Here is a 13,037-nt window from a genome sequence, read left to right as displayed (position 1 = left end):
TTATATTTTCAAATTTCAAAAAGAATACATGTATATTATAAAACACTTAAAATTATAGAACTAGTTAACATTTTTTTTATTAGTTTCAGGTGCACAAAACAATGTGATAGTTAGACATTTATCATCTATATCCATCACACAGTGACATAGAACTATTTAACATAGAGAATAAAAGCCTCCAATAACCCTCCATAGTTAGTAATTTATTAGAGTATATTCCTTTAGATTTATTTATATGTGAACATTAATTTACATATATATTTTTTAATAGGGCATATATAATTTTAAAACAGGACTTCAAATACGTGAAGCAAAAACTGATGGAACTGAAAGGAGAAATAGATAAATCCACAATCATAGTAGGAAATCACAACCACTCCCTCAGTAATCCATAGAACAAGTAAACATAAAATTATTAAAGCAATAGAACACTTGAAGAGCATTGTCAAGATACTTGACCTAAGTTACATTCGCAGAACATTCCAACCAACAATAGCAAAATATACATTCTCTTCAACTGCACATGGATCACTCACCAAAACAAACCATATTCTGGGCCATAAAACAAATCTTAGAAATGCAAAAGAATTGAAATCATAGAAAGTATCATCTATGTCCACAACAAAATTAAATTAGAAACCAATAACAGAAAGCCATCTGGAAAACCCCTAAATATTTGGAAACTAAGCAAAGCACTTCCAAATAACCCATAGATCGAATATGAAGTCATAAGGGAAATTAGAAAATATTTTGAACTGAATGAAGATAAAAACATATCAAAACTTGTAAAATTCAATTAAGCAGTGCTCAGAGGCAAACATAGTATAAATTACTTAGGTTAGAAAATAAGAAAAATTTCAACCAGTAATTTGTTTCCACCTTAGAAAACTACAAAAAGAAGAGTAAATTAGACCCAAAGCAGGCAGAAAGAAGGAAATAATAAAGATGGAATATAAATCAATGAAATGGAAAACAATAGAGAAAACCGATAAAACCAAAGACTAGTTCTTTGCAGTGGTGGGGGTGGAATCCATAAAATTGATAAACCTCTTGCCAGACTGGCCACAAAAGAAAAGGGAGAAAATATATAAATTATAAATAATAAAAATGAGAGGACATCACTACAGACCCTAAAGACATTAAAAGGAATACTACAACTGTAAGTATCCATAAATTTTACAACTTAGATAAATTTAAAATTAAATTATCAAAGCTCACTCAAAAAGAAGTAGAGGGCCTGCCCGGTGGCTCAGGCGGTTAGAGCTCCATGCTCCTAACTCCGAAGGCTGCCTGTTCGATTCCCACATGGGCCAGTGGGCTCTCAACCACAAGGTTGCCGGTTCGACTCCCGCAAGGGATGGTGGGCTGTGCCTCCTGCAACTAGCAATGGCAACTGGACCTGGAGATGAGCTGCACCCTCTACAACTAAGACTGAAAGGACAATAACTTGAAGCAGCCCCTCCACAACTAAGATTGAAAGGACAACAACTTGACTTGGAAAAAAAAAAAAAAAGTAGAGACTGAACAATAACAACAAAACAAAACAAAACCAACTTGCATTTTAAAAAAAATCCAATGTAAACTGGGGTGGCCGGTTGGCTCAGATAGTCAGAGCGAGGTGCTAATAACACCAAGGTTGCTGGTTCACTCCCTGCATGGGCCACTGTGAGTTGCGCCTGCCTTAAAAAAGAAAGAAAGAAAGAAAGAAAGAAAAAGAATGAACAACAAAACAGCCTGATTCAAGAATGAGCAAAGGACTTGAATGTACATTTCTCCAAAGAAGATATATAAATGGCCAATAAACACATGAAAAGATGCTCAACATCACTAGTCATTAGGAAAATACAAATCAAAACTACAATGAGATACCACCTTATAACCATTAGGATGGCTGCTATAAAAAAAAATAAAGAAAATGACAAATATTGGTAACGATGTGAAGAAGTTAGAATCCTTAAGCACTGTTGGTAGGAATGTAAAATGATACTACCACTATGGAAAACAGTGCTTCCTCACAAAATTAAAAATAGGATCACCATATAATCCAGCAATTCCACTTCTAGGTACCCTAAAGAATTGAAAACAAGGTCTCAAAGAGATATTTATACACGCATGTTCATAGCAGCATTATTCACAATAGCTAAAATGTGGAAGCAACCCAAGTGTCCATTGATGGGTGAATGGATAAATAAAATGTGGTATATACATACAATGGAATATCATTTAGCCTTAAAAAGTAAAGAAATTATGACATGTGTTAAAACATGGATGGACCTTAAGGACATTATGCTATGTGAAATAAACCAGTCACAAAAAAGACAAAATGAATGATTCCACTTATATAAGTTACTTAGAGTAGTCAAAAATTATAGAGACAGAAAGTGGAATGATGGTTGCCAGGGAGGCTGGAGGGAGGAGGAATGGGGAGTTATTGTTTAAGGGGTATAGAGTTTCTGTTTTATAAGATGTAAAGAGTTATGGAGATGAATGTGATGATGATAGGAATTGTACAGTTAAAAACAGGTTAAAATGGTAGGTTTTATGTTATATATGTTTTACTACATAAAAATTGGGAAAATAATAAGTCAAATAAAATAGTATAGCAAAAGGAGGGAGGACAAAACAAGGAGAACAACAAGAAGAAATAGAGGACTTCTGGTTTCTGATCCAGCAAAAGTCATCACTCAAATAAAAAGCTAAACAAACTCAAAAATCAACAATTCCTCTTAGATATACCAGAGAAGTGAGGTCACAGGGTAAACCACTGCCCACCAAATTGGAGAGATAGATACAGAGAATCACAACTTATCTGAATAGGAAACTCATCTGGAACTAGTGCTGGGGTAGGAAATACTTAACTGTAATTGACAAGTTGCTGGAGGCTTACTGTGAACACGTCTGAGAGTTAAAAACTCCAGGGGGACCCAGTTATGGGGGGGGGGGCAAAAATTAGTGAGCTTCATCTCCAGGAGTTCTACCAGGTCCTCACTGTGAATGTCAGAGAAAAATCCCCTCATGCTTCTGGCAGGCAGAAGGGAGAAGGAACCATTTTGAAATGTGCCAGAGCATTTTGTTCTAACAAGGCTGGCCTTCAGGAAAAACTATTTTGCCAGAGCCTTACCTGCTGGGATTTTATCAGATCCTAACTTAACTGGAAAGGGAAATATCCAACTCCAGGCCCTTATAGCCATCTTGTCCCAACCAACGGGGAAAGAAAACTTAAGAAGCAGCGGGGAAGTTCAGTCTAGGGGGACAGCTCACTGAAAGACTGAGACATAATCATAGGACTATAGAATGCTTCCTCAACCCCACATCTTTTTTTTTTTTAACTTTTATTTATTTAAGTGTGTTTTTCCAGGACCCATCAGCTCCAAGTTAAACAGTTGTTTCAATCTAGTTGTGGAAGGTGCAGCTCAAAGTGGCCCATGAGGGATCAAACCGGCAACCCTGGTATTACCAGCATCGCGCTCTAACCAACTGAGCTAACCCGCCGCCCTCACCGCCACATCTTACTACCACATTACCAAAGACCAATTTACCACAGTTCTTCATATCTGCCTTTCAACAAATAATTACAAGGCATACTAAAAGGCAAAAAACACAGTTTGAAGAGGCAGAATAAGTATCAGAACCAGAGTCAAACATGGCATGAATTAACAGACTAGGAATTTTTAAAAATATGATTACTATTCTAAGGGATTTAGAACAGATGGATAATTTAAGCAGGGAGATGGAAATTCTAAGAAAGAATCAAAAGAAACGCTAGAGGTCAAAAACACTGTAACAAATGAAGAATGCCTTTGATGGGCTCATTAGTAGACTAGACATGGCTGAGGAAAAAAATCTCTGAGCTTGAGGGTATGACAATAGAAATTTCCAAAACTGAAAAGCAAAGAAAAGAATGACTGGAAGAGAGAAACCAAACAAAACAGAACAGAATATGTAAGAACTGTGTGGTAACTACAAAGGTGTAACATACACATAATGGAAATACCATAAGAGAGAAAGAAACAGAAGCAATATTTGAAGCAATAATTATTGAAAATTTCCCCAAATTGGTGTCAGACATCAAATCACAGATCCAGGTAACTCAAAGAACACCAAACAAACAAGCAAACAAACAGAAAAAGAACCTTACATTTAGGTATATCAGATTGAAACTCCAGAAAATTAAATATAAAGAAAAAAATCATGAAAGAAGCCAGACGGAAATAACTCCTTACCTACAGAGGAGCAAAGATAAGAATCACATCCAACTTCTCAGAAGCCATGGAAACAAGAAGAAGGGAAGTGAAGTATTTAAAGTGTTGAAAGGAAGAACCGCCAACCTAGAATTCTGTACCGTGTGAAATTATCCTTCAAAAGGGAAGAACAAATACAGACAAACAAAAATTGAGGTAACTTGTTGTTAGTAGACCTGCCTTGCAAGTAATGAAAAGAAGCTCTACAGAGAGAACGAAAATGATAGGTCAGAAACTTGGATCTATACAAAGGAAAGAAGAGTACTGGAGAAGGAAAAAGAGAGGTAAAATAAAAATATTTATTTTTCTTAGTCTTAATTGATTGAACAGATAACAAACAGTTTGTTCAAAATAATAAAAGCAACAATGTAGTCAACTCTCTCTGTGTGTATGTTTATTTATTTATGCCTAAGTGAAATGAATGACAGCAATGATATAAGGGACAGGAGGGAAGGAGGAATTAGAAATATTTTGTTAATATAAGGTACTTGCACTACTCATGAAGTGGTATAGTGGTATTTGAAAATGGATTTGGATTAGTATTAAGTATATATTGCAAACTTTAAGTTAGCCACTGAAAAAAGTGGGGAAAAAAGTATAATCATATGCTAAGAAAGGAGAGAAAATGAATTCATAGAAAATACTCAGTGAAAACCATAAAAGGCAGAAAAAGTGTGGAAGACAAAAATAGAAACAAAGAACAAGGATATAAAATAGAAAACAGCAACAAGTATGGTAGATATTAATTTAACTATATTAATTAATAATCATCTTAAATATCAATGGTCTAAATATACTAATTAAATAACAAAGATTGTCAGAGTAGATCAAAAAACAAGATCAAACTATATATTACCTACAAGAAATGCACTTTAAATATAAGGACACATATTGATTCACAGTAATAGGTTGGAGAAAGATATACCATGCTAACACTAATCAAATGAAAGTGGGATAGCTATGTTAATTTCAGACAGAGCCTGATATATAATTTTCAGACAGATAGCTATAGTAACTTCAGAGCATGGAAAGTTATCAGGGATAAAGAGTGGCACTGCTTAATGATAAAGGGGTCAATACTCCAAGAACACATAAAAATCTTTAATGTGTTTGGGCCTAGCAACAGAGCATCAAAATATGTGAGGCAAAAACTGATAGATCTACAAGGAGAAATAGATGACTCCATGATTCTAGTTGGAGACTTTAACACCCTCTATCAAATATGGACAGATCCAACAGGCAGAAAATCAGTTCAGAGCAGCCGATGGCTCAGTTGGTTAGAGTGCGAGCTCTGAATAACAGGGTTGCTGGTTCGATTCCCACATGGGCCAGTGAGCTTTGCCGTCCACAACTAGATTGAAAACAATGAGCTGCCGCTGAGCTACAGGAGGGGTGGCCAGATGGCTCAGCTGGTTAGAGCACCAGCTCTCAACAGCAAGGTTGCCAATTCAATTCCCATATGGGATGGTGGGCTGTACCCCCTGCAAATAAAGATTGAAAATGGCTACTGGACTCGGAGCTGAGCTGCACCCTCCACAACTAGCCTGAAGGACAATGACTTGGAGCTGATGGGCCTGGGAGAAACACATTGTTCCCCAATACAAAATTTTAAAAAGAAAACACACTTAAAAAAAAAAGAAATAAAGCAAAGAAAATCAGTTCAACTCAACAGTACTGTGGATAAAGTATATATAACTAACATCTGCAGACTACTCATCCAACCATAGCAGATTACACACAGATTCTCAAACTCACTTGGAATATTCACCAAGATATAGCACATTCTGGGCCATAAATCACACTTTCACAATTTTCAAAAATTAGAAATCACAGTGAAATTGAACTAGAAATTAACAATAGAAAGATAGCTGGAAAGTCCCCAAATACTTAGAGATTAAAGAACACACTTCTAAATAATAATGGGTCAAAGAAGAAATCTCAAGCAAATTTTTTAAATATTCTGAGCTAAATAAAAATACAACTTAACAAAATTTGTAGGATGCAGCAAAAGCATTATTTAGAGGGAAATTTATATAATCAAATGTGTATATTAGAAAACAAAAAAGATCTAAAATCAATAATCTAAATTTCCACCTTAGCAGACAAGAAGAGCAAATTAAATCTAAATTAAGCAAAAGAAAAGAAAGGAAAATCAGGGCTGAAATCAATTAAATTGAAAACAAGAAATTAATAGAGAAAAATCAACAAAACCAAGAGCTGGTTCTTTGAAAAGATCAATAAAATTAATAAGCCTATAGCCAAGTTAACTAAGGAAAAAGAGAGGACAAACTGCTAATATCAGAAATGAAAAAGGGGACATCACCACAGATCCCATAGAATAATACAGGAATATTATAAACAATTGTATGCCCACAAATTTGATAACCTAAATGAAATGGACTAATTCCTTAAAAGATACAATCTGCCAAAATTCACACAAGAAATAGACAATCTGAATAGGCCTCTGTCTATTAAAGAAATCGAATCAATAATAAAAAACCTTCCAAAGTAAGAAGCACAAGGCCCAGATGGGTTCCCTGATGGTTTCTACCAAACATTTGGAGCCCATTAGGTGCCACACCTGTAACAAGGACCTCGGTCTACCCCAACGCCCACGAGGTTCATATCTATGAGAAGAGTGGCCAAGTGGGTAAAGGTGCATGAGTTTAAGGAGCACAACGGGCAAGTGACCGGCATGGACTGAACCTCTGAGAATAACCACAAGGTGACCTGCCTTACAGACCGCTGAAGGGCTGCACGTGGAAGCCCACACTTGTCATGTCATCCTGCAGATCAACAGGACCGATCGATCTCTGTGTGTGCTGGGCTCCCAGTAAGAACAAGTTCGCTGTAGGCAGCAGCTCTTGTGCCATCTTCATCAGCTATTTTGAGCAGGAAAATGACTGGTGGGTGTACAACCACATCAAGAAGCTCCACGATCATCAGCCTGGACTGGCACCCCGACTACATGCTACCGGCCACGGGCTCCTGTGATTTAAACTGCCTAATCTTCTCAGCCTACCTCTAGGAGGTGGAGGAGGGACCTATAATGGGGCTCCAAGACACCCTTTGGTGAGCTGATGTTTGAGTCCAGTAGTAGCTGCAACTGGGTGCATGGCATGTGCTTTTCAGCCAGCGGTATTCCTGTGGCCTGGGTCAGCAACGACAGTACTGTGTGCCTGGCCAATGCTGACAAGATGGCCGGGCGACTCTGGCCTCTGAAACGCTGCCGCTGCTGGCTCTGACCTTTATCACAGAAAACAGACTGGTGGCCGTGAGCCATAACTGCTTCCCGGTGCCTTTTACCTATGAGGCGCCGCAGGGACGCTGAGCTTACAACGGCAGCCGGAAGTGCCCCAGCAAAGCTTCCAACTCTGCTTGACAGCCTGCGAGCACTTCCAGAACCTCGATGAGAAGGGAAGCTCCGAGAGCAGCGTGGCCCGTGGTGTGGGCCTAGACTGGCTGCACAACAGTGTCAGCCAGATATCAGTGCTCAGCAGGGCCAAGGCCAAGTGCTCGCAGTTCTGCGTTATGGCATTGAGGGCAGCATGAGCATCTGTGATGTGAAGAACTTGGAATCAGCTTGGAAGGACCTCAAGATCAAATAACCTGTGAGGAGAATGTTGGCCTCATCCCAGCTGCTGGGGGAGGGGTCGGGGAGGCTAAAGTTGGCTTTGCTGAATGTTTCTAGGGTATCTATTTGGGTCCCCACAGGGGAGAGAGAGGGAAGGGATAGGAAGGTTTTCTTAGGTATTTGGAGGAACATGTGCCTTTTTCTTAAAGAAATACTTTCATTTATTGTAAAAAACAAAAATAAAAAAAATCCCAAAGCACTTTGCTAGTCATGAACTGTTTCAAAACTTGGAAGTAATAAAAATTGTAAAAAAAAAAAATTGTAAAAATTTTTTTTTATTTACATTAGCACTGAAATAATAATATACTAAAGTATAAAGCTAACAAAATACGTACAAGAACTATGTGAGGAAAACTACAAAACTGATGAAAGATATCAAGAAAGAGCTAAATAAATGGAGAGATTTCCATGTTCATTGCTAGGAAAACTCAATATTGTCAAGACACCAGCTCTTGCCATTTTCATCTATAGATTCAAAGCAATCTCAATCAAAAAATCCCATTATGGGGCCGGCCCGGTGGCTCAGGTGGTTAGAGCTCCATGTCCCTAACTCTGAAGGCTGCTGGTTCGATTCCCACATGGGCCAGTGGGCTCTCAACCACAAGGTTGCCAGTTCAACTCCTCGAGTCCCGCAAGGGATGGTGGGCTGTGCCCCCTGCAACTAGAAACGACAACTGGACCTGGAGCTGAGCTGCACCCTCCACAACTAAGATTGAAAAGACAACAACTTGACTTGGAAAAAAGGCCTGGAAGTACACAGTTCCCCAATAAAGTCCTGTTCCCCTTCCCCAATAAAATCTTAAAAAAAAAAAAAAAAAGTTAGACGACCTGAAATTAAAAAAAAAAAAAAATCCCATCAAGTTGTTTTATGGATATCAATAAATTGATTCTAAAGTTTATGTGCAGTGGCAAAAGACCCAGAATAGCCAATACAATATTGAAGAAGAACAAAGTTGGAGGACTGACACTAAACTTCAAGACATATGTTAAAGCCACAGTAATCAAGATAGTGTGGTATTGATGAAAGAATGGACAAAGAGAAAAATGGAACGTAATAGAGAGTCCAGAAATAGACCCACATTAATGCAGTCAACTGATCTTCGACAAAGGAACAAAGGCCATACAATGGAGCAAAGAAAGTTGTTTTTCAACAAATGGTGCTGGAACAACTGGACATGCTCGTGCAAAAAAATAAAATAAAATAAAAAAAGATCTCATATCCTTCACACACACACAAAAACTAACTCAAAATGGATCACAGACCTACATGTAAATCACGAAACTATAAAACTCCTAGAATATAACATAGAAGAAAACCTAACATGTTTCCCCGAAAATAAGACCGGGTCTTATATTAATTTTTGCTGCGAAAGACGCATTAGGGCATATTTTCAGGGGATGTCCTATTTTTTCATGTACAACAATCTACATTTATTCAAATACAGTCACATCATCTTCTTCTGGAACATCGTTATAACATACTAAATGCGTCTGTTTGGCTGACAATCTTAACTGGGGCTTATTTTCAGGGTAGGTCTTATTTTCAGGGAAATACAGTAGGTGACTTTGGGTGTGGCAATGACTTTTTAGATACAACACCAGGAGCATGAAAGATATAATTGATAAACGACTTCATTAAAATAAAAAAGTTCTTCTTTGTGAAAGACACTATCAAGAGAATGAGAAGACAAGCCACAGACTGGGAGAAAATATTTGCAAATTAAAACAATGAGATATCACTACACAATTATTCTAATGGCCAAAATCCAAAAACATTGGCAATATCTATTAATGTCTAATATATGCATTTACATCCTAATCCAAGAATTCCATTCCTGGAAATATACCCAGGAGGAATGAATGCATATATACACCAAAAAGTATGCACAAGAATGTTTGAAGCAGCTTCATCCATAATAGTAAAAAACTGGAAACAACTCAAATATCCATTAGAAATAAAAGAATAAATTGTGATATATTTATATAGTGGAATACTATACAGCAGTGAAAAGGAAAAAACTACATGCAACATCATAAATTAATCTCAAACACAATGTTGAGTGAGAGGTCAGATGTAAAAGAGTACATATTGTATGATTTCATGTACATGAACTCCAAAAATAGGCTAAACTTATTTATGGCAATAGAGCTCAGCATACTGGTGACATTTGGAGGGGAATCTTGACTTTGAGTGGGCTTGCTAAATGCTAGAAATATTCAACATCTTGATCTGGGTGGTGGTTACATGGTGTGTGTGTGTGTGTGTGTGTGTGTGTGTGTGTGTGTGTGTGTGTGTAGAGAGAGAGAGACATGTATGACATGTATACTATGTATACATATGTAAAAATTAATCAAGCTGTACACTTAAGATGTGTATACTTTGTTATCTGTAAGTTCTACCTCAATTTAAAAAATAAAAATAAATAAATAAGGGATAGTAGCTTCCCTTCTGCCCCTAGAAAAAAAAGACAGAAAGAAGGCCGTATGTCACTATCTTAAATAAAAATTTAAACACATTTCCAAGATACATTAAAACACATAACTTTGAAAATAATATATTCATCTGTACACCATCTACAATTACTCCACGTACACTAGGATTTAAAGTACACACTTTGGTTAACGCATTCCAGGCACACTAGGGGTTTTATATGAGCTGGTGCTGGAATACTGGCAATTCAGGGAAGGTCTGGGGCCAAGTGGAGAAAGCTTGCAGCTAGGATTATGCCTTGTCACCAGCCTGGGCTAGGGTTGTGGAATGCTGAAGCTCTGCTCCAAGGCACAGGGCAGACAACTGGAAGGGAGTGGAGGATGAATTGGGAGACAAGGCAAAGAAAAAGGACCAAGGGCAGATTCCCTCATGCTCTGGCCCGGAGCCCAAGTCCTAAGCTCCTGACCTCGCCAGAGACGCAATGGATGTAAAACAAGCCAATCAGTTTCCAAGTGGGAAGAGTGCCAGCCATGATTTTTGATGCCCAAGGAATGAAAAATCAATAATAATCATTCTTATTATTTACGTTCATCCTGTTTTATTCCAAAGCACTTTACCGAAAGGCTTTGTTCTGGCCAAGAAGTTCAGGGCCAGGAGCCAGGACACCTGGACTCCAGATCTGCATGTGGAGAACTTGGAACTTTCTTGGGGTCTAAGTTTCTCGCACTGTAATTGTGGCAAGTGACATTGTCGAGAATTTTACAGTTTTACATATATCATCTTGCTTGACTGTCCAACCCTGGTGAGGAAAGTAGAGAATGTAGGATTGCTATTCTAATTTTATAGATAAGGAAACTGGGATCAAGTGAGGTTAACAGATTTGATCAAATTCACATACTATTAACAAGGTGGGGAAGCTGAGATGTTGGGAAGCTGGGACTTCTGACTCCAAATCTTTTGCTATTTCCCAGTCAAAACAAGAAAGTCAATCTCTGTGAGATGGCTTGATCCCACACAAAATAGCCTGTGTATGTTCCAAGGGCAGAGCTGGATTTCTGGGGCTGAAACCTGCAAAAAAAAAAAAAAAAAAAAAAAAACGCGGGCGGGCGGAGGAAGGGGTCTCTAACAAAAGTACCGAGTGATGAGTCAAAATTAAGTACAGGGCCTTGGATGAGCCCTGCAAATGAGGGGCCCTAAAGCTTCAGCGCCATTAGCATTACGGTAAATCGGCCTCTCCTACAGGCCCTGCCCACTAAATAATCCGGACACACCAGATCTTGACAGGGTTTTCCTCCCTGTTTGTGAAACGTGGCAGATGTGGGCTGTGGAAGTCCTGGGAAAGGAATTTCATGTCTCCCAGGAGACAGGAGGAATTACAGCAGCAGTGAGGCCCTTCGTTGTGTGAGGATGGATAAGGCTGTGTGCCAGGGGAGTCCAAAGGGGTGGTGAACTAGCTGGCCGAGATATGGTCAGGAGCAGTATTGATGAGGTTGACTGGCGGCCTGGGAACAGGAGCAATGGCGCTACCCTGGGAGCGGTGGCCCAGCCAGTAGGCATGCCTGTTGGAAGCATTTTTCAGACAGTCTTCTGGCTCCCTGTGTCCCGATAAACCTTCCTCTGAGGAGGGAAGACACAGACAACCACAGCCGACGGGAGTGGGAGGGTGGATCGTGGTCCCCGCCCAGGCCTTTCAATCCCCGGGCCGCAGGATGCTGGACCGCGGGAGGCCTACGCGGAGGCTGCCCCGCTGCGATTCTGGGCAGAGAGGCCCGGGTGCCAGGTTCCCCTCGCGGCTCCCTGCCGCTGGAGGGAGCGGGAAGCGGGGAGCGGGGGCGGGGGGACAGCGCCCGCGGCCTGCTTTCCCAGGGCTGGCCAAGGCTTTTTGACAAGCTGATTACGTGGCGGGGATTGGCTGATCCTGGCGTGACGCCGGTTAACAACAAAGGTGGAGTTGGAAGAAATTAGATTAAAGGAGAGGGGGGAAAAAAAAAATTAAAGGGGGAGCTGGCAGGGGACAGGAGGCAGAGACCGAGAGGGAGATGCACGCAGCGCGGTCTCCAGGCTCCGACTTTGCCGGGGAAGCCCGGTTCGAAAACCCACCGGGATTTTGCTTTCCACCCCCACCCCGGCCCAGCTACCGAAGCCGGGGTGCGAGGGATGGCTGCCGCTTCTAGAGAAATCCCAACTCCCACCCTGACACCCCTTGCTACGGCCCAGGGGGAGAACTTTTTGCTCGGACTCCTCGGATCCTAAAGCCGGCGGAGGTGAGGGGCATTGAGAACGACGAGAGACTCGCTCTAAAACCCGGAAGGCCCTCGCGGGGCACCGAGATCGGACCAGGCGGGGTGCTCCCCCAGTTTTTCAATGTGTTGCAAACCTAAGAGCTTTCTTTTTTTTTGTAATACCCCCCCCTCCATTGCTCTCCCCCCTCCGCTTTGGCTTCAGGGTTGCAAAAGCAAAGAGCAATAAAAAAAAAAAAAAAACGCGCACACAGACACACACCAGTGGCGACAAGGGAGAGTTGGAAAGACGCAGGAGAGAAGCAGGAGGCGGCGGGGAGGGAGCAATGGGAGCGGGAATCAGGCAGGTTCCCTCGCAAATCCCCCTCCGGCCCCACGTCGCCTCGCCGGCCCCGGCAGGGGAGCGAGGAGCCAGGCGAGCAGATGGAATGGAGCTCACTCTAGGCAGCGGGCTTGGCCGGAGAATGGAGGAGCCGCCAAGCGACCGGCTG

General features: G+C 40.6%; 1 pseudogene; it reads left to right on the top strand.

The window, feature by feature from the left end:
* Nucleotides 1-6,769: 6,769 nt before the first annotated feature.
* LOC109458497 (actin-related protein 2/3 complex subunit 1B pseudogene) lies at nt 6,770-7,973 on the top strand (annotated as a pseudogene).
* Nucleotides 7,974-13,037: the final 5,064 nt, after the last annotated feature.

This window comes from Rhinolophus sinicus, chromosome 12 (assembly GCF_057876585.1).
Source record: "Rhinolophus sinicus isolate RSI-liver-muscle chromosome 12, RSI-T2T, whole genome shotgun sequence".
In the NCBI taxonomy this organism is placed as follows: Eukaryota; Metazoa; Chordata; class Mammalia; order Chiroptera; family Rhinolophidae; genus Rhinolophus; species Rhinolophus sinicus.
The sequence above is the reverse complement of the archived record's forward strand: the minus strand, read 5'-3'. Positions and strand labels throughout refer to the sequence as shown.